General features: G+C 27.5%; 1 long non-coding RNA gene across 4 annotated transcripts; it reads left to right on the top strand.

Moving 5' to 3' along the window:
- Nucleotides 1-16916: 16916 nt before the first annotated feature.
- Nucleotides 16917-20046, top strand: LOC145952665 (uncharacterized). Of its 4 annotated transcripts, none has more exons than XR_014430172.1 (7): nt 16917-17129; nt 17248-17390; nt 18031-18173; nt 18325-18403; nt 18532-18720; nt 19485-19619; nt 19709-20046. It is a non-coding gene; the product is annotated as an uncharacterized LOC145952665 (long non-coding RNA). The 4 variants fall into 4 exon arrangements; XR_014430170.1 differs by having other exon boundaries at nt 16922-17129; nt 17248-17341; nt 19709-20041; XR_014430173.1 differs by having other exon boundaries at nt 16923-17129; nt 17248-17341; nt 19524-19615; nt 19709-20042.
- Nucleotides 20047-21281: the final 1235 nt, after the last annotated feature.

Genomic DNA, 21281 nt, shown 5'->3' with positions numbered 1-21281 from the left:
TTCATAGGAGTTGTAGCTTATTCTCTTAGCTTTCGTTTTAGATATGTTTGAGATTATTTGGATGAGTAGAACTCTCTGTGTGTTATTTTCTTTGATAGTTGTTGAAAGGAGAAGTAGGCTGTAATAATGTTTTCGGGTTAGTAGGCAATGCAAGGATAAGAATTGATTTTGTTAAGATGTTTTGGGGTGTTTTCATGTGGATTGAGAGGTTGTTTAAGGTTGTATGATGCTATGTGGTAAAGGTTGTTCATGTACATACTTATGGATGATATATATGAAGGTTTAAAGTAGGTATTCTAATATGATTTAATATGCATGTATGTTGATATGTGGATAGATGACCTTAGGGATCAATTGATGAATGTCGTGTGGTTAGTGATATTGATCTTAGGGTGTGATATGATCATATTGTAGTTGAGGGTGGAGATAAATCCAAGACGGTTGTATGTTAAGTTATCTAAGTATTACTATTTTATTTTATTTTATCTTATCTTATTTTATTTATTGATTTATTTATTTATTTATTTTGATTGTATGAGATAAGTTTTCTAGTTCCTGTAAATTCCAGTTGAGGTAAACATGGATCTGTCTCAGGTAGAAGTTGTGTTTAAGTGGGGAGATATCTAAGCCAGTTAGTGAGATAAGAGTTTTGTGAGGTTAGCTTATTATTATTGGAGATTTATTGAAGAAATTTCTAAGATAACATTGTCCTTAATTGCATTCACTAGGAGAGGAGTATTGTCATTATGTGGGATAGTAAGTATGAGTGTAGTTTCAACTCTTAAGGCAAGATTGACTAGTGTTAATATTATTGAATTTTAGTAAGCCTTTTGTGGTATATAGTAGTACTTATAAGATGAATTTGGATGCATTGTTGATGCAAGAAGGAAAGGTAGTAGCTTGTGTTTCTAGGCAATTGAAAATTCATGAGAGGAACTACCTTATCTATGAGTTAGTGGTTATGATATTACATTAAGATTTGGAGACACTACCTATATGATTCTAAGCTTGAGGTATTTAGTGATTGTTAGAGTCATAAATATCTTTTGACCAAAGGAGATAGTTGGAATTTCTTAAGGACTAGGATTTTAATCTCAGTTGCTATCTAGGTAAAGGCAATGTGGTGACAGATGCCTTGAGTAGGATGACCCTTCATCTATCGTTTTGATGATTTAAAGGTTAAATTTGATTGAAGAGTTTAGAGATTTAAGCTTGATTTGTGAGCTTACCCTTAAAAGCATTGAATTGAGTATGTCGAAGGTGACTAGTGAATTAATGGATGAGATTAGAGAAGCCTAAGAGTTAGATCCTTTCTTAGTGAACCAAGTGGAGAGGATTGGTAAGGGTATAGATAGCCCTTTTCGAGTGGAAGTTGATGGTGTTTTGTGGTTTCAGGATAGAATCTATGTGCCTAATAATCCAAAATTAAGGAAGATGATCTTAGAAGAAGGCAATAAGAGTACTCTTAGTATTCACTTAGGAGCTATTAAGATGGATTAAGACCTTAGGAGGATGTATCAGAGTGGCGTAGCGGAAGCGTGGTAGTCTAAGATGAAGAGAGGAGTAGAGGAAGTTGTGGACTTGTGTGTAGTATTCCAAAAGTCTAAAGTGGAACATTAGAAAGTCTAAGGTGGAACATTAGAAAGTCTAAGGCAGGAGACATATCCATTTTTATTTGCTTTAGATAATTTCGGGGACGAAATTTTTAAAAGGAGGGGAGAATTGTAACACCCCGAATTTTTTTACTAATATTATGAATAATTATTATTTATTTTTGTATTTATAAAAATTATTTCCTTATAATTATTTTGATTAATTAAATGTGTTTGATTGAATTTTTAAAGGTTTTTAATAATAATCATTTATGAAAATTATTTTGTATAATATTATTAATTATGATATTTTGTTATAATTATTATTTAAAGAAAATCATGTTTTAAATTGTATTGATGTTTTATTTTGATATATATATATATATATATATATATATATATATATATATATATATATATATATATATATATATATATATATATATATCTATAGAGGAGGGTTCAAACGACACCGGTGTAACTTTTACTAAGTGTTACACCGCTCAATAACTTTATATTAAATGTGAATTTTGTAAATCCAACCGTTAGATGGAAAGTTCATATCTCTTAGATCATATATGTCAAATTTTGTTAAAATTGAACAACAACTTGAAGGTAATCAAAGTGTTCATATTTTAGTATATTTTGAAATGTATATATTACGTCAATTTTGTTTTATGAGAATGAAGTATCAAATCATCTTAGATTAATATAAAATTTGATATATATGATCTAAGAGATATGAACTTTCAATCTAACGGTTGGATTTACAAAATTCACATTTAATATAAAGTTATTAAGCGGTGTAACACTTAGTAAAAGTTACACCGGTGTCGTTTGAACCCTCCTCATATATATATATATATATATATATATATATATATATATATATGTTATTTATTTATTTATTAATTAGCAAACTTGGATTTTCATAGTTCTGGAACGGGCCGTTCCCAACCTAGCATGTGTGGGTAAAATTTTAACCCAGAACGGGCCGTTCCACTTTGGGAACGGGTCGTTCTGGATGTCGTTTTTAAGAACATGTTATTAACTCAGAACGGGCCGTTCCACCTTGGAACGAGCTGTTCCACCTTGGAACGGGCCGTTCCGAAAACCCCAGAACGGGCTGTTCTGGTTTTGGAACGGGCCGTTCTGGGAGAGGCTTTTGTACATATTCTATGTGCCCAGAACGGGCCGTTTCGGATTCGGAACGGGCCGTTCTGGCCGCGGCCTGATGCCTATAAATAAAGCGTTTTGCACTCTCTAAAACTCATTTTTTCATTTTCTTATCTTTTTCCTCCTTTCTCTCTGAAGACGAAGGGGAACCTAGAGGGGGTGACCAACAAGATTCAGCTCTACTTATCGAGGTAAGGGGGGAGTGAGAAACCTCGCTCTGGGTGTGAGATTGTATGCTGGGTAGTGGGATTGGCCCCCAATCCTGTGTTTGTTGTATGTCATATTTGTCTTGTATGTTCTAATTACTTAATTAATATGCGTGTATGAATAAAAACTTGTTTAGACTATAATTGTGGAATTTGGTACTTCTATGGGTTCCTACGGGAAACCCTAAGGGAGTGCATTGATGCTTGTATGAGTAAATTAATTGTGATAATAATTATATACGTGAATTGTCTTATTTTAAATGTTTATTGCATAAATTGGAACGCTCTATGGGTTCTTGAGAGAACCCTATGTGCAGCAGGCAAAATAGGAATGTTTTCTGTTTTGTTATCTGATTGCTCTATTGTATTTCTTGTTGAATGTAATGTATAAATATGTGTTTAATTTATTAAATAAACAAGTTTTGATATGAATTAGAGTGCTCTATGGGTTTCTACGGGAAACCCTATGAGAAAACAGGCAAAATATAAATGTTTTCTGTTTTACCTTCTGAGTTTTCTGTTGTATTTCTTGATATTTGCTGACCGTAAATATGTGTCTAATTTATTAAATAAACAAGTTTTGATATGAATTAGAGTGCTCTGTGGGTTCCTGTAGGAACCCTATGAGAAACAGACATATTTCTAATAGTTTCTGTTTTAGCTTCTGGTTATTCTGTTGTATTCATTGTTGTATGAGATGTATGAATATATGTTTACTTTTGCAAATAGATGAGTTTTGATATGAATAAAAGTGCTCTGTGAAAATTGTGAATATAATGTGATAATGCGAATGTGATGATGAAATGTAATGATGAGATGTGATGATGAAATATAATGAGGAGATGTGATGATGAGATATGTTGAGACATGATAATGTGATATGGGAATGAGACATGAAAATGTGATATGTGTTAATGCATAGAGTCTTGTTTGACATGCATCATTTGCATAAATGTTTTAAGGGTACGATATGGAATACACCGCCAGAGAAGGCCCCCTAGTGTAAAAGCTTTGGGGATTAGTCCTTGGGGATAGTTCGGTTTGGAAGTCCTAGTCTCGCCCATTGTGTGCATGGGATGTATCTTGCGCGGCTTAGCTATCCCGACGAGACTCTGGTAGTATATCCTTCTAGTGAGAGTGCGCAGAGGGTGTGACCCGGCATGTACTCCTAGACTACTCTTTGTGTATTGCTAGCGGAAATATGCCATGTGATGTTTTACTGGCGCCACATGCATGATAATGTGAAGCCCGTGTCCATGCATGTGCATCCTTATTATTAAATGATGATAAATTACTATTTGTATGACTTGGATGATTGAATAAACTATTGTTGTTGATTGATCTATGAGGAAACTGTATTGTTTGTGTTTGGCTATCCGGTGTGCGTTCCTACACCGTGAGCCAGAGTGAGATGTTTCTCACTCCCTTCTTTTGTGTTGTTTCTCTTGTTTGATATACAGGTGATCATCAGCGTGAGGTTGAGGATGTTGGTGATGAAGCTTAGGCTTCTATGTTGGGTTTTGCTCTGATAGGACATGTGACATCGGGACATAGATAGGATTAGTTTAAAATGTTCTTATTAAATTATTTTGGAAAACTCAGTTTTATTTCTTTGTAATTTTACTGGCATGTTATTTGGATTAAGTTTATGAATGTGAACTCTTTACCCTTACGTGGTTGGAAATTTGATTTTTATTGATGAAAAATTCTATTTTTTTATAATTACTGTATATGTATGTTGGGGTAGAGGGTGTCACAATCAGCGTGAGGCTGAGGATGTTGGTGATGAAGCTTAGGCTTCTATGTTGGGTTTTGCTCTGATAGGACATGTGACATCGGGACATAGATATGATTAGTTTAAGATGTTCTTATTAAATTATTTTGAAAAATTCAGTTTTATTTCTTTGTAATGTTACTGGCATGTTATTTGGATTAAGTTTATGAATGTGAACTCTTTACCCTTACGTGGTTGGAAATTTTATTTTTATTGATTTTTTTTATAACTACTGTATATGTATGTTGGGGTAGAGGGTGTAACAGTATAAATAGTACAAATTAATTCATTTAACTCATCTTCAACTATACAATCTCATACTTGTACAATCTTTGGATCCTCTCATTCTAGTATATTTCAATAATTACAATATAATATAATACTATAATTTTTATCTAAATTAAAAAATATTAATATTTTAGTTTGTGTGTATTTCACAAGTTACATTTTTATTATATATAATTAAAATTTACAATAAATTATATATAAAAATAAATATTATAGTTAAATCAATATATCATATTTAAAATTTGTATAAACATATATTAAATGAAAAATAGTAACTAATCAAAGAATAATTAATTTCTATATATAAAGCACAAATGTCTTTCTTGTGCCATAACGTTTTTAAAGACTTTTTTTTTAACTAGAAGAATTTTATATATTTTTAAATTTTTTTTATCTAATTTAGTTTTATTTATCATTATTACTTGTAAATTAATTTTTCATTTTTAACATAAATTATTAATAAAAACTAATTACCCACGGATTTATCCGTCAGTAATTACCCACAGATAATTTCATGGGTAATTTACCCACCGATACATCCATGAGTAATTCCGTGGGTAATTATCTAATTTAAATTTTATTTATCACAAACACTTATAAATTAATTTTATTATTTTTAACATAAATTATTAATAAAAAATAATTACCCACAGATACTTCTGTGAGTAATTATCTAATTTAATTTTTATTTATCATAATTATTTATAAATTAATTTTATGATTTTTAACAAATTATTAATAAAAAATAATTATTCACGGATATATCAATCGGTAATTACTCACGGATACATCCGTGGATAATTATATAATTTAATTTTTATTTATTATAATTACTTATAAATTAATTTTATTATTTTTAAAATAAATTATTAATAAAAAATAATTATCCACGACTACATCCGTCGATAATAACATTGGTAATTTCATGAGTATTGTTAATAATATTTTTAAAAAATCATTTTAAATTATATTAAATAATAATCTTATTTTATTAAAAAAAATATAGTTTAAAATTGGTAAAATTATTATAAATGTTAAGAAATTATCTTTTAATTTTAGACTATCATGCATCAATATCATCTCACTAATTATATATTTCTCAATTTAAATAAAATTAACTATATAATATTAAAATATATTAATAGTAAATTATTATTTTATACTATCATTTATTTATAAATTATATATATAATAGTTGGTATGGTAAATTAATTATTATTTTATACTATCATTTTATTATTTTATAAATTATTATTTAAGAATTTAATTTGTTCATCTTTTATCATTAAATTTTTTGAAGTTACCGACGAATTTTTTTTCATTTTCTACTAACAATGTTTTAGACCGATAATCCGTGGGAAATATCTTTCTGAAATATCATAATTTTCCCATGGAAAAAATTCGTGGGTAACATCCATATGAAATTTTAGACGGAAAAAAAACTGTGGATAATATCCGTCGGAATCATTTATGTTTCAGACGGACACATATCCATCAGAAAAATCTGTTGGTAATGTCATTTTTTAGATGGATATTTATCCGTGAAAAAAAGTCCATCGGTAATAAGTATTTTTTTTTAGTGTAACAAAGGTTAAAATTCTATACTTTTAAAATTAGATGATTAAATATTTTATTTTAAAATAGAATATCAAAATTACGAATTAAAAAAAACCAAAAATATATAATTTAACCTATATATAATAAATATTTAACTAGTTGATCACAAAAATTAAAATTTTAAATTTGAAAAGGGCTAATCGAAAGATTGTATGGTTTTATTTGAATTTTTTTAAGGTTAAATCTATAGCCGTTTATATTTTTATTAAGTTTCAAATTAAATTTATATAGTTAAAATATTTTTTAAAAGTCTTTTTAATTTTAAAATGATCATTATAAAATATTTACATACTAATACTATTATAACTCTATTAAATTAAATATAAAAACTCAACGATGAGAATTGAACCGTTATCCTTGAAGTGAACCCTCACTCTATAATTGAGACACACACACACACACATATATATATATATATATATATATATATATATATATATATATATATATTTTTTTTTTAACTTAACATAATTTAAACTTTTTTAATGGGTTATTTGATAATAAACATTTAAATATTTTTTTAAATATTATATTATAAGTTAAAATTAAGTATTATAATAAACGACTAAACAATTATGAACTTCTACGAAATTTTATTTGCACAATTCAATTAATAAGATTAATAAATAGAATAGTTGAATTGAAATTTTTCGTTATAAAAAATTTATTGAAAGTACATGTCTTTATAAATTGAATTGGATTGATTTTATAGAGAAAAATTATTTGATCCAATCACTTCTGTTTTTTTTTATTTATCATTCAAAAATTTAAATTCATGATCCATTCCAATCAAAAGGAATTTGGATTAAATTGATTTTTATTTTAGTATTGTTTTTAATTTTTAGAAAAATTATTAAATAAATCATAATATATATATATATAATCTATTTATTTCATTTTGTTCTAAATGAACAAATACTGATGTTATACGAAGCTTTAATTTTAGAATAGTCATTCATTGGATGCAATTAAATTTAGTGGTCCTAATTGTAATTAATTGCGAATTAAATCGTTCCTATTAATATCATTTATTATAAAAATTAAGCCCATCCTAATTTTGATAATCACAATAATATTAAATATTATATTATTATCCTTTTTTTTAAAGTAGTCACTTTAAAATATTTTTCACAAACAATAATAATTAAAAGTATTAATGGTTTAAAATATGTAGTTAAATTTAAAATGAATATATTTGTTTAAATATATTTTTAATTTCTATAAAATAATCAATTTTTAATTTTGTTCCTTGCAAAAAAAATTCTTTTATTTTTCATTCATTAAAATTTGAAGTAAATACTTTTGGTCTTTTAAAAATGAGCGAATAATCACTATAGTTTGCTCTTAATAATTATTTTAAAATAAATAAATAATATTTATTTTAAAAATATTCTTTTAAGAATGAGAATCATATTATAGTAAGGGTTAATAAATTTATATTTTAAGAGATTAAAGTCAAATTATTTTTTATATATAAATTAGATTGAACCAATGCCGGTCATTAATGGATACTTAAATTTGACAATAGCACTTGATCAGATCCAACCAATTTGAGATCAATTATATTCAATAAAATTAATTATATTAATGGAATATATAATTGTTAACCTAATTAGATTTCATATTAATTATATTAATATTATACTATTCATGTATATAAGACCTTTTTCATTTTTTTTTCTTATATCTTTGATAAGAACTCTGTTTTAATTATTAGTTGCATGAATTATGTTTTTTTAAAATATTTTTATTTAATTAACAATTCTTTTAGATAAAAGGTAATAAATACTTGAAAATAACTAGGTAAAATGTGACACCCTTACTACCCCAACACATATATAATATAATTTAATTAAGAAGAATAAACTTTCAAAGGGTTCGTAAAAGGGTTCACATAAAACTTCAAAATTGTTCTTTCTTCAATATAAGAAAATGACTGAAAATTAAAACTTGAAAGGTAAAATTTAAGAGTTTACAATTTTAAAATCATTTATTACAATACCAAATCCATATAAATATTCTGTCCTAGAAATTCTCTGCCCTGATGTCACACTATCAGAGCATTCCCATAATTTAACTGTTGGCATTCTAGATGTCACTCGTAGTCGGATCTTCTTCACCTAAAATATCCACAGTTTATACGGTGAGAAAAGAAAATATCTATATGCAAGGTACATACAACACATCACAATATAATCTCATCATAATTCATTATTTGATAAAATATATATAGATACATATATATATATATATATATATATATATATATATATATATCAATCATTCATCATCTTCACATCTCAATTCACATTTAACATATCTCATTTCACATACATATCTCAATCCATCATAATCCACACCAATTATACAATTTACAACATCATTTCCATATCCATAATTCATGTCAATCTTACAATTAACAATATCATATCCACATTCATAATTCACACCAATCTTACAATTAACATTATGCTAAGACCTCGCCACATCTGACACAAGTGATACGGGTTAATTGCCTCCCACACCAAACCAGGGTCACGCCCTCCCTGTAGCATCACTTACCCAGGGGCCGTGCCATCCCTAGTCATTAAGGAGTACGCTCGTCCCTGAAGCATCACCTACCCAGGGTTCGTATCATCCCTGATCATCCGGGAGTACGCTCGTCCCTGAAGCATCAACTACCCAGGGTTCGTATCATCCCTGATCATCCAGGAGTACGCTCGTCCCTGAAGCATCAACTACCAGGGTTCGTGTCATCCTTGATCCTCTAGTGTGAGGAACCACAATCACATTACAATCCACACAATCTCTTGCAATTAACCCTATGTCAGGGCTGCCATAATTGACATAAGTGGTGTGTGTTAACTGTCTTACTCATCTCACACCATGCTAGGGTCACGCCCTCCCTATAGCACCACTTACCCAGGGGCCGTGTCATCCCTAGTCATTAGTGTGAGGAAACACATCGCAATCACATTCTTAATCATGTCCATACAAAATCTCATCTCATATCACGATTTCGTATCACATACACAATTTCATATCACATAATCAACAGATAAGTCTAACAAAATAAGCGTTTACACATCCCTCATGCAATTCACCATGAATACTCCTTATAACAATAATATCACAATAATATAAAACTCAATTAATTCCCTAGTTTAATACAATATTAAATCAACAGAATTACCAATTTAATATAACATTCATAAATGTAATAATAATCAATGGAATTATCAACATAAACAATAAAACCCCTAATTATTCCAAAACCTAGCTCACATGCACTTTTCTACAGTTTCGTTCTCCCTCTCAGATCATCATTCTTACAAATTAAATATGTATTTCTAATCCTCAACACATACAGAATCTAATGGGATCATTAATTCCTCAAACAGAAATAATCTAATTTTTCCCAAAACCTAACTTACAAGCACTTTTCTATAATTTCGTTCTCTCTTTCAGAGCATCATTTTTACAAACAAATCATATATTCGTAGTCCTAAATATATACAGAATCACATAAGATAATTAATTCTCCAAACAGAAATAATTATAAAATTACTCATAACCCTAAGGGTTCTTCCTCTACCCAATTCCCTCATGTAACTCTACATATAAATAATTTCCCTTTTCCCCCGTACCTGGATAAACAGCAGTTGAAACTACAACAGGGATCTCTTGATCTCCTCCTCTAAGTGCCCCATGGTCTTCAGAGAAAAGAAGAGGGGAAGAAGAAAGAATAGAAGAGAATAGGAAGAGAGAATGAGAGATGTGAGAAAATGAGAGGTAAGGCCTCCTATTTATAAGAATCTGCCTCAGCTAACCCGGAACGGCCCATTCCAAAAGTGGAACGGCCGTTCTGGACCCTCCAGAACCAAGCAAAAATCTCAACTGGAACGGCCCGTTCCAAAACCGGAACGGCCCATTCTCAATCCCAGCAGAACGGCCCGTTCTACTTTCAGAACTGTCCGTTCTCCAAACCAGAACGGCCCGTTCTCAACTACATTTTTTAGGCAATTTCTTTATTCCAAAACGACCCATTTCACCTTCGAAACGGCCCGTTCTGGGTAATGAATTGGGCCCACAGCCCTGTGAAAATTGGGCTGTTACATAAAAACTTAAACCACTAAGATTAGCCTAGTGGTTGGATGGGAAGAGGTTAGCATAATTAGAAGAATGAAAACTTAGGTTCAATCCTTAAGTGAGAAATAATAAAGTGGAAAGAAAGAAAATTAATTTTAAAAAAGTAGTTTAAATTATTAATAAATTTAATACTTTTAACTAAATTAAATAATATTTATATATTAATAAATTTACTAAATTGCAGTCAACAATGCATACAATTTCATATTAATGTTATAATTTACAATTTAAAAGTAATTATGTATTTCAATAATTAAATATAATATATGTTAACACTATACAGTCATACTTCTTTAATTATGGAGAAAATATTAAACAAGGTTAAAATATTTGTTTTTGTTCCTATAATTTTACTTACTATATCTTTTAATTCATATAGTTTAAAATATACATTTTTAGTCCCTATAGTTATCTTTTTTAATCCTTATAGTTTAAAATAGATTTTTTTTATTTCCTATATTTTTAGTTTTGTATTTCTTTTAGTTTTCATCATTAATTTTTTTTAATGTTGCTTGTTTTGTGTTGACATTATAGAGATCTTCAATTTTATGAGGGTAAAAAAATTATGTCTTAAGAGTGTCATAAGTAGGGATGAGAATAAGCTAGGTCAGGACAAACTTTGAATATATAGGTTAAATTTTTTCTATAAAATTAAAGCTTAAGTTTGACCTATTATCTATCATAATTTTTTTTTATAGGTTTGACCTAGTCTCTTAACTTATTTAAAAGTATATTTAAATTAATAATGTTAATTAGGTCAGTAAACTTAATTTTTAAAAAATGAAAAAATTTAATTTTAAAATATAGTTTACACAATATTATTAAAATTAAAATTTTAAAAAAATATAGAAGAAAAATTGAATCATTTTCTGTTAAAGAGACAATTCATGTGTAGATATATATATTGATGTACATTCATATACAAGTTGTAAACTTATAAATCTATAGTGAAAAGAATTATTGTATAAAAGAATATTTTAAATATTGATAATGAGGAGGGATCCTTTTATCCTAGGAGTAAGTCTACCTACTTACTCCGTTCAATAACTCATGTTCTACATCAAATTTCAACGATTCAACCGTTCAATTTAAAGTTCTTAATGCATAGATCAAATCTGCAGATTTTTAGAAAATTTGAAAATCATTTGATACTTCATTTCATTAATTCAAATTGACGAATAATCATAAAATTATTTTATATATTGATTTGAATTAATGAAACGAAGTATAAAATGATTTTCAAATTTTCTAAAAATTTACAGATTTAATCTATGCATTAAGAACATTAAATTGAATGGTTGGATCGTTAAAATTTGATATAGAACATGAGTTATTGAAAGTCTAGGTAGACTTACTCCATAGAGTAAAAGGATCCCTCCTCTCTATATATATATATATATATATATATATATATATATATATATATATATATATATATATATATATATATATATATATATATATATATATATATTACATCCTAGAGTCATGTATTGTTGACAGAATTTTAAATGACATATTTGATATATTTAAATTCCATCTATCCCAATAGATATTATTATTTCTCCCTCTATCTAAAGTTCTATTACACCACATACTTTAGTTTTATGATATTACTCTTAGTTTTTTTTTAATCATATATGAATATATGAATTTGATTTCTTTTCATTTTACCATCATATATCCAAGAGTAAGTCAAGTCTTGATAAACTTACTCCACTAAATAACTTAAATTCTACATTAAATTTTAATAATTCAACTGTTAAATTAAAAGTTTTTACTATATAAATAAAGTCTGCAAATTTTAAAATATTTTAAAATAATATAATATTTCTTTATATAGATTCAAATCAACATATAAAATATTGTTATGAATACCCATCAATTTTAATTAACAAAACGAAGTATAAATAATTTTTAATTTTTTTAAAATTTGTGGACTTTATTTATAAATTAATGAACATAAGAAACCAATCCAGACAATTTGAGTAAAGAATTGGTAATTTGTAAGATTTTTGTTGTTGTTGGTGTTATATTTAAGCCTGTCTTACCCTAATCAAAAGTGATTCTCCATTTATAATTTATGCATAAATATATATACATGAAATGATTAATTTACTTATGTTATATGGATTTTTATGCATATGAGCTAATGTAGAGACGCATTTAAATGTTTAGTAATAAAATAATTAGTATGATAACTAGAAATTAAAGAAGACGGTGAGTTTTATCTGTTGGGATAAATTTCTTAAGCCAAATAGAAATTTTTCATTAATCAATATTAAGAACCGTTGTCTCAGATTATAGAGTTAATGTTAATAACACGTACCTGTATCCATTGACGTTAATTAAAAGGTTGCAGCGGAATAGTTTTTTGGTACAATGATCTTCCTCAGCTAAATCACTGGATTCCTTAACAGGACTTGATGTTACTCTTCTAATGGGGAGACAGAGAGACGTGTGTTTCTGATTTAGCATATTGGGGATCATGACCATCTTTACGATTTTAAACCTATTAAGGTTCCCATTAACCCTTAACGAGCCAAATCTGGTTTTCATTTATTTGGGTCCATATCAGTTTTTCCTGTTGGTAGTCTAAAGGCTCATTAAAATTAGATCACTTTTATTGAACTCAACTAAATGTAAATAACTAATATAAATACTACAAATAATATATGTAGACCACATAATTATTAGAAAAAAAAATTCTAACATCTCATCTTGGTTTGACTTTTATGTATTAAACACTTTCATAAAATAATTGTTTGATAAGGAACCCATAAAATGAGTTAAGGATACATCTTAACTCTCAACAAAGACAACAAAAATTGGTGATATAGGTGTATGGGAGCAGGCACTAATGCACGAAGAAGAGAGTAGGGCACATGACTACCATTTTACACACACATATTTTTTTTATCCCAAAAAAATATTTTAAAAATAAAAATTATATTTTAATTAAAGAAACATATATATTTAAATTATCATATTATAAAATATAAATTTAAAAGATTTGTTCATTTATTTGATATTTATCAAATTTTCGAAGGAGATTAGTTCTCTTATATAATAAAAAATACTCTTTAATAACGAATTAATTTTTTTTAAAAGTTTAATTTTTGATAAAATAAAATTTGTAATATATATATTTACCTTTTGTGCTTTTTATTTATGTATACATTGACTAAAAAATCAAAATAGTAAAAATTGTAAGATTCTATACGTTAATTAAAAAAATCAAAATGGAAAAGATTGAAAAATTTATATTCTATTTAAAATTTTTATTATAAAATATGTTTGAAATAAATTATTATCTAAAATATTATATTAGATATTAAAAACATGTTTATATTATAAATAAATTAAACTTGATTTTTATACAATTTAACATATTTATTTTTATGTTTTTATTAGTATTAAATTATTATAAAGTATATTTTTAGGATTGTAGTTCTAACCAAATATTTAAAAAATTTCTATGATAGATAAATAAGTCATACTTAAGATATGTATTTTAAAAAAAAGTTAGGATCAAACTTACTAAATTATAATATAATATAGTCTGACTTAATTTATTTTCATCCTTAATCGTAAGCATAGATATAAAAGTTTGTAAAAAATAATTATGATATATATTTATATTTTTAAAAATTATATGTAAAAATTTTAATATTATAAATATATAAATAATTATTGTCCCTATTATCTAAAATTTCTAAATCCGTCACTATATGAGAGGGTGATTCTTGGAGATGAAATTTTTCTTGGTGGAGAGAATGGTTCGAGTAGGAAAGAGATCAATTTAATCACTTCCTCAATCATTTAGAAGACCTCATGCCTTGCAAGGAGACTCAAGGTTCTTGAGTTTAGATAGAAGAGCCATCTGGCCAGGGACGGAGCCAGGATTTCAATACTGGGGGGCCGAGAATAAATAATATATAATTTATAATAAATGAAAATTAAAGTATCAAAAGCATATAAAAAAAAATATAAAAAAAAATTAAAATTGTTGGGGGGGGCCGTGGCACCCGTAGGTCCCCCCTTGACTCCGTCCTTGCATCTGGCCTATACTAAGTGAGATTGGCATACACGGCATTACATGTTCAATTATTAAAGTTGCAATTGCCATCGAAATTGACTTTCTTCTTATGGAGGGTTATCTGGATACGTTAGCAACCAGGGAAAATTTGAAAAGGAAAAAATTATGGTTAATGATGAAAATTTATCATGCCCTTTTTGTGAATAAGACAAGGAGTTTTGAGTCATGTTTTGTTTGTGTGTAATATTATTGCAGGGATTTGGTATTCACTGTTTTCAATGCTTAGTACATAGATTACTTCCCGTACATTTGCAAAGACACATATTTTGCAACACATTATATATGCCAAGAAGAAATAATACTGTAATTATTAATTAGGTAGAGATTTGTTTGGTGTTCCACAATGTGGACTATATGGAATACAAAAAATAAATATGTCTTCCAAAACAAAGATGTGAGTCTAGAGAAAATTACACAGGAGATGCTTTTTCATTATTGGCGTGGCTGAAAGTATATGACTCTACCTTTTGTTACTGTTTAGTCAATGGAATGCAAATACAACTTCGTATATTGTGAACAAACAAATCACATAGTGGGAAAGATGTTGGAGAAAGGTGATATGCCTAAATAAATTTTGAATGCCAAGAACAATATGTGATAACTTTTTTGGATCAGAGTCAACATTTAATATGATATATTGGAGTAACGGGATATTTGTTGTAATCTTTTAAATAAATGAGGTTACATATATAATATTTTCATTAACTTGATATAAATATAAAATAACTATGGGAAGGACCCATATATAGAAAAAAGTTTACTAGTTACTTATTGCTCAATAACCTACTAAACGATATGTCATATACTTTGGTATAATATGATTTTATACTTATAAAAGAACATTTTGCTGATTAAAAAAAATACGACTTATATGTAAAAAGTAATTATTTAAGTAAAAAAGATTGAAAGATGTTTAGCTCACGCGCACGCGCGCACAAACACACACATATATATATATATATATATATATATATATATATATATATATATATATATATATATATATATATATATACTAACTCTTATATATAAGACACGAATAACAATTATCAAATCAAAGAACCTTAAGAAAATATGTTTTAATGATAATAAACTCAGACATTTTTGATAAAGAATTGTTTTTAAGATCATACAATTAAGATGATTCTTTATGATGATATGTCTTTTGATAAGTCTTCTAGACGGAACACTTCGTCTATCTAAGATGAATGTATTAAATATTACATACACTACAAGAAATTCATTAAATAGAAACTGATTTAGAGACTAAATTTATATAGTCACTTTAGCAACTTATTTAAATACTATTTTAGAGATCAATTATAGTTGGTCTCTAATTCAATCTCTATTGTCATTAATATTTTTAATGTAATCAGAGACCAAATTTTTAGTAACTAATAGTTTAAAAAATATTATTTATTTAATTAGATATAACTTTTTTAGTCTCTAATTAAAATCTAATCTGAAACAAAATTATTGGTCACTATTAAAACACTTTAGAAACCAATATTTTAGTCTTATGATGCACTACAATTAGAGACTAAATTTTCTAGTTTCTAATTTAAATATTACTAGAAATTGATTTTTTGGGCACTATTGACTCAATTTAGATACCATTTTTTAGTATCTAATTGGTTTTTTTATTAGAAACCAATATATCAGTCTCTAATAAAAATATAATAAAAAATTAATATTTCAGTCTATTAAATTATTTTAGGCACAAAAATATTGTCTTTAATTAAAATACACTAGTAAATAATAATTAATTTTTTAGTCATTATTAACTCATTTTAATTTTTTTAGTATCTAATTGTGTTATATTCACTACAAAAAAATAGGTAATTAGTAGAGATTTTTTTCTGACGGTTTCAAAAAATCATCAAAATATTATAATTCTGGAAATTATTTTAATCGCCACAAAAATAATTATATTTTTAGCGGTTTAAAAACCGCTACAATCTTTAAATACCTATTCCCCTTCCAACTAACTTAATTACAATATTTATTATTATTATTATTATTTTTAAATGAATACAAATCTAAACGCATGCTTCTCTTTTCTCTCAAACTTATTTCTCTTGCAGCAAAATGAAGCGGTTTCAACACTTTTCCTTTTCGATTTCTCGATGCTGATTTTTTTTTCTCCTTGAACAGAGACTTTCTCCGATGCGAACGTTTAGGGAGAAGGACAAAAAAAGATCGTAAACGAGGCGCAATCACCGTCAGAGGTGCGTGCACGTGGTGTTCTTGGTTTGTGGATTTAATTTTGTGATTTTTGCATGAACTATGCTAACGATCGAAAGAGAGTGAAATTGGGAAACATACCTTTGTTTTTGTGTTGAGAAGGTGAAAACAGAGGAAACGGAGGCGGCGTCAGAATCGGAATCGGAATCAGAATTGGAATCTGTTGGAGGCGAATGCCAAGTTCTGCAGAGTCTAGGTTCAGCTTGTTCACAAACTCATACTACACACACAAAATCAGATAGTTAGTTAAGCTTTATGGAATTTTCTACACATAATTTCTCATTATGTTTTTTCTTTTTTAATTTATGTGAATTTCACATTGCAAATTGTACTTATTTTTTATTATTGTTGCATTTTTGAGAAAGAAAATGGCTCATAGTGTTTTGTTATTGCTCTATAATAGAAAAATATGTATATGATTTCAACTGAAATAGGGTGGGAAATTAGAATTAAAGTTCCTCCAAGCTTCACTATATATAGATCAATTTGATTTTGTCCCAAAATTTCGTTTGATTGCATTGTGGAGAGAAAAATATATAAAAAGTGGGAAGCCATAAATAGTTATGGTGTTATTGAAAAAAAAGAAAAAACTAATTGTTAAGAGTTTCTTCAAACAGTGAACCTGTGCTTTCTCCCTGCTTTAGATCCAAAGTACTTCTGCGTGGAGGAGTGTCTTGGAGTTATAAATCAAAATCCATTCTTGACCGTCTACTATAACTATTTTTGACGAAATAAAAAAAAACTATGTCTCAAGTTATATTAAATAAATATTACTTGAATTCTTAACTGAGTTTGTACTAAAGTAATAAGTATGGTCAGCAAATATTTGTTCTCTATAAAATTGCTTCAATTTTCTGTTGAATTTGAAAATTTTGTTCGGTTCAGGGACATACAAAGGGTCATATGGCGCTGCTTCATGTAAATACTTCTGCACGAATCTTACTTCGTTGAATTTGAGCTATGCTGATGTCGATGCGCTTCAGCTGAAATCAATTATTCGACACTGTCATAAGCTGCAAATATTGTGGGTATGTATTGTGCCATTATGTGTTTTGATTGCATTCTTGTGGATTTGAATTTAGATTTGGGGCTGATGTCTAGGGTTACATTTTTGTGTCTCTGTATGTGTGTTTAATGTCAATATTGAATATATAATATTTTCTCATATTTTGATTGAAGGATGTGGTTTTGCTAAATACTCTCAGAGAGATATGGCTCTAGAAGCTATTAATGGACTTAATGAACCTATACAATGAGAGTAAGAATTTTTTTTTGTATTTTTGATGATCCTGATTTTTTACTCCAACAATTTCTTCTTTCTTGTCACTTATATACTTATATACTGCATTAACTACTCCAAATCAACAAGTTCCTCTCTTTGTGCAGCAACAACCACTTCAGCCTCTTCAGCAATCTCCTCATTAGCTCAGATGTTGTCCCAACAGACACAGACTTTGCAAAAGCTTTCATTCATCTCAACAGTCCTTTTCCCAGCTTCAACAACAATTGTAGATGATGGAACCTTCTAGTCAAGCATTGACATTACAACAAAATGCAGAAACTACTAAAAAGCAGGTATGTTTTGTTAAACTCTGCCAATATTATATTTTAATTTGAATTCTGTTAGCTGTTCCACATCTCTCCTAGTACAAGGTGTCACAAGTTGACTACTATTCTTGCTTAATTTGCTTTGATTAGACTGATCTATGAAGTTTGGTTCAAATCAGTTGTACAATGAAAATAAACTATGCTGAGAAAATATATTGCTTACTCACTATTCTGAAGAAACGCTTTGGAAAAAAATTAAAGTGGAATCTTCTTTTGGCTAACTTTTGACATTTTAACGTTATAGACCCACATAGTTCTCCTATAATAGCTAGTATTTGATAAAATCAATAGAGAATTCACACATGTAATTCTTTCGTAATCTAAATGCTAATAAGCTTTCACGTAAAGTTTTTATCTTGGTTAAATATAAATTTAATCTCTCATAATAAGTTTATTTTTAGTTTTTGAAATTTAAAATTAATATTTTTAATAATTTTACAAATATTTATTTTAGTCTCTTTGACCCACCTGCAACAACAAATTAGACAAGTTATGCATATGTGAAGTTTTCACTAATATAGACTCTTATAATACTAATAAGTGACTTTTTTTGCATGACAAATTTAGTAGATGGTAAATCGCAATTATGGTCATTCTTTAAATTAAAACTCCAAATGATATGTCCTTATTTTGAAGAAATGTACCTCTCAACCTCTGGATATATATAAAAAAGGAAGAGATGATAAAATAGGAATGAAAACTAGAGTCATTACTTGCTTTTCTTTTTATAGGTGATAAACTACAATTTCGGGATTTTGTTATTGGTACAGGCGCACAACAATAAAGTAGAGTCAACAAGTCCAATGATGATGTAACTGTCTCTTCCTTAAACATTGTCAGTAACACTCCTTACAAAATTTGGGCAGGTGATGTATTTCTAAGCTATTACTATTACTATTTTGCTTAGTTTTACCTTTTATTTTTTTTAATGGATCTGAATATACTTGAGATGCAGAGTGCTTTGGCTGATGCAAGAGACCATGTTTGGGAGATGACTGAAAAGGAAATCAACATCTTCCTCTAGAAGACATTATATTCTGCAATAAATTCTTGTTATAAACTAGAACAATTTTTTATTTTAATTTTGCATATATTTATTGTTGAAAGTGTTCTAAATTTTTGTGTTTTTCTTAAGTTGTTCTTATCTTTGGGAGAAAGAAAGACAGAAAGACATCCGGTTGATTGATGTTCACTGGAAGTGTTAAAAGATAATTTGTTACTATATTAAAACTAAGTATTATCAAATGAATTTTTATAGAAAGTAATTGAAAGTGATTGTTTGAGTATTATAAATACAAACAATTAAGATTGTATGTTTGGAGGATATTATGTGCAATTTTAAAAATAAAAAAATTTAATTATTTAATTTTCATGTTAGTATATAGCAAATGTTGATTTTTTTGCATAATAGTTTAACATAGAATAAACATGTGAAGTAAATAAATAATTATTATGTTTTAGTAGAAAAATAATTAAAGTTAGGTATGTGATGAATTTGAATAAAGAAGATAATAAATATGAAAGAAATACTTTCTTTTTGTATTATATCAGTCACTTTGAGTCATAGAAAAATGGGTCAATAATTCAATTAGTTTAAAATTTGGTCACTAAAATGGTCACTTTAAAATTGGTTATTATAACAGTCACTAAATTGATTATTACAAAATAAGTTGCTAAGTTTGTCGTTATAAAATAGGTTACTAAATTAGTTGTTATCAAAATTGGGATCTAATTTGGTTACTATAATATTGGTAATTAAAACAGTCAATATAAAATTAGTCGATGAGATGGTCATTAAAAATTGGTCAATAAGTTAGTCATTGTAAAATAAGTTACTAAGTTGGTCATTATAAAATTAGTCACAAAATCGGTTATAAAAAAATTGGTCATTAAATTAGTTTTTAAATCGGACTCTAGATTGGTAGCTAAAATTAGCAACCAGTGGTTTAGCTACTTTCTACAATTAGTATCTAATTCAGTCACTTATTGATTTAGTAACTGATTTTGTTAATTTGGAGACTGAAAATTTAGTCTCTAAAGACAAGTTTTCTTGTAGTGATATATTATGTTTAATGACCATATCATTTGTTTTTATGATATTACTTAATAGATTGAAAGAATAAAACATCTTTTGTACTTGGACGTCATAAAGGAATGAAGATTTATTTTTTGTCAGAGAAATGAAACAAATATCTCAAAGTGTGTGAAATCATCTATAAAATTATTTGTGACTAACATACGCAACAATTTCTCCTATTTTACACCAAAAAATGATAAATAGTCTCTTTAATCAAATAAGTGACCATTTGATAAAATGTGTTTAATGTACTAACGAACACCTTGCTCTACAAGAGGGAAGATGAAGAAAGATGAAGCAAGTCAATAAGTGAAACTCAAAAATTTGTAACAAATATCTTCATCAAATCACATATATAAGGGGGTTTGAAAAACTCAGAAAGAATAATAATAGGAGAACAACTTCGTTTTATTCATCCCTTTCGTATATATTTCTATACTTGTTGTATTAT

The sequence above is a fragment of the Cajanus cajan genome, chromosome 10, assembly GCF_000230855.2.
Source record: "Cajanus cajan strain Asha chromosome 10, NIPB_CcT2T_4, whole genome shotgun sequence".
NCBI classification, from domain to species: Eukaryota; Viridiplantae; Streptophyta; class Magnoliopsida; order Fabales; family Fabaceae; genus Cajanus; species Cajanus cajan.
Note: the sequence above shows the minus strand (reverse complement) of the source record. Positions and strands in the feature narration are given on the sequence as shown.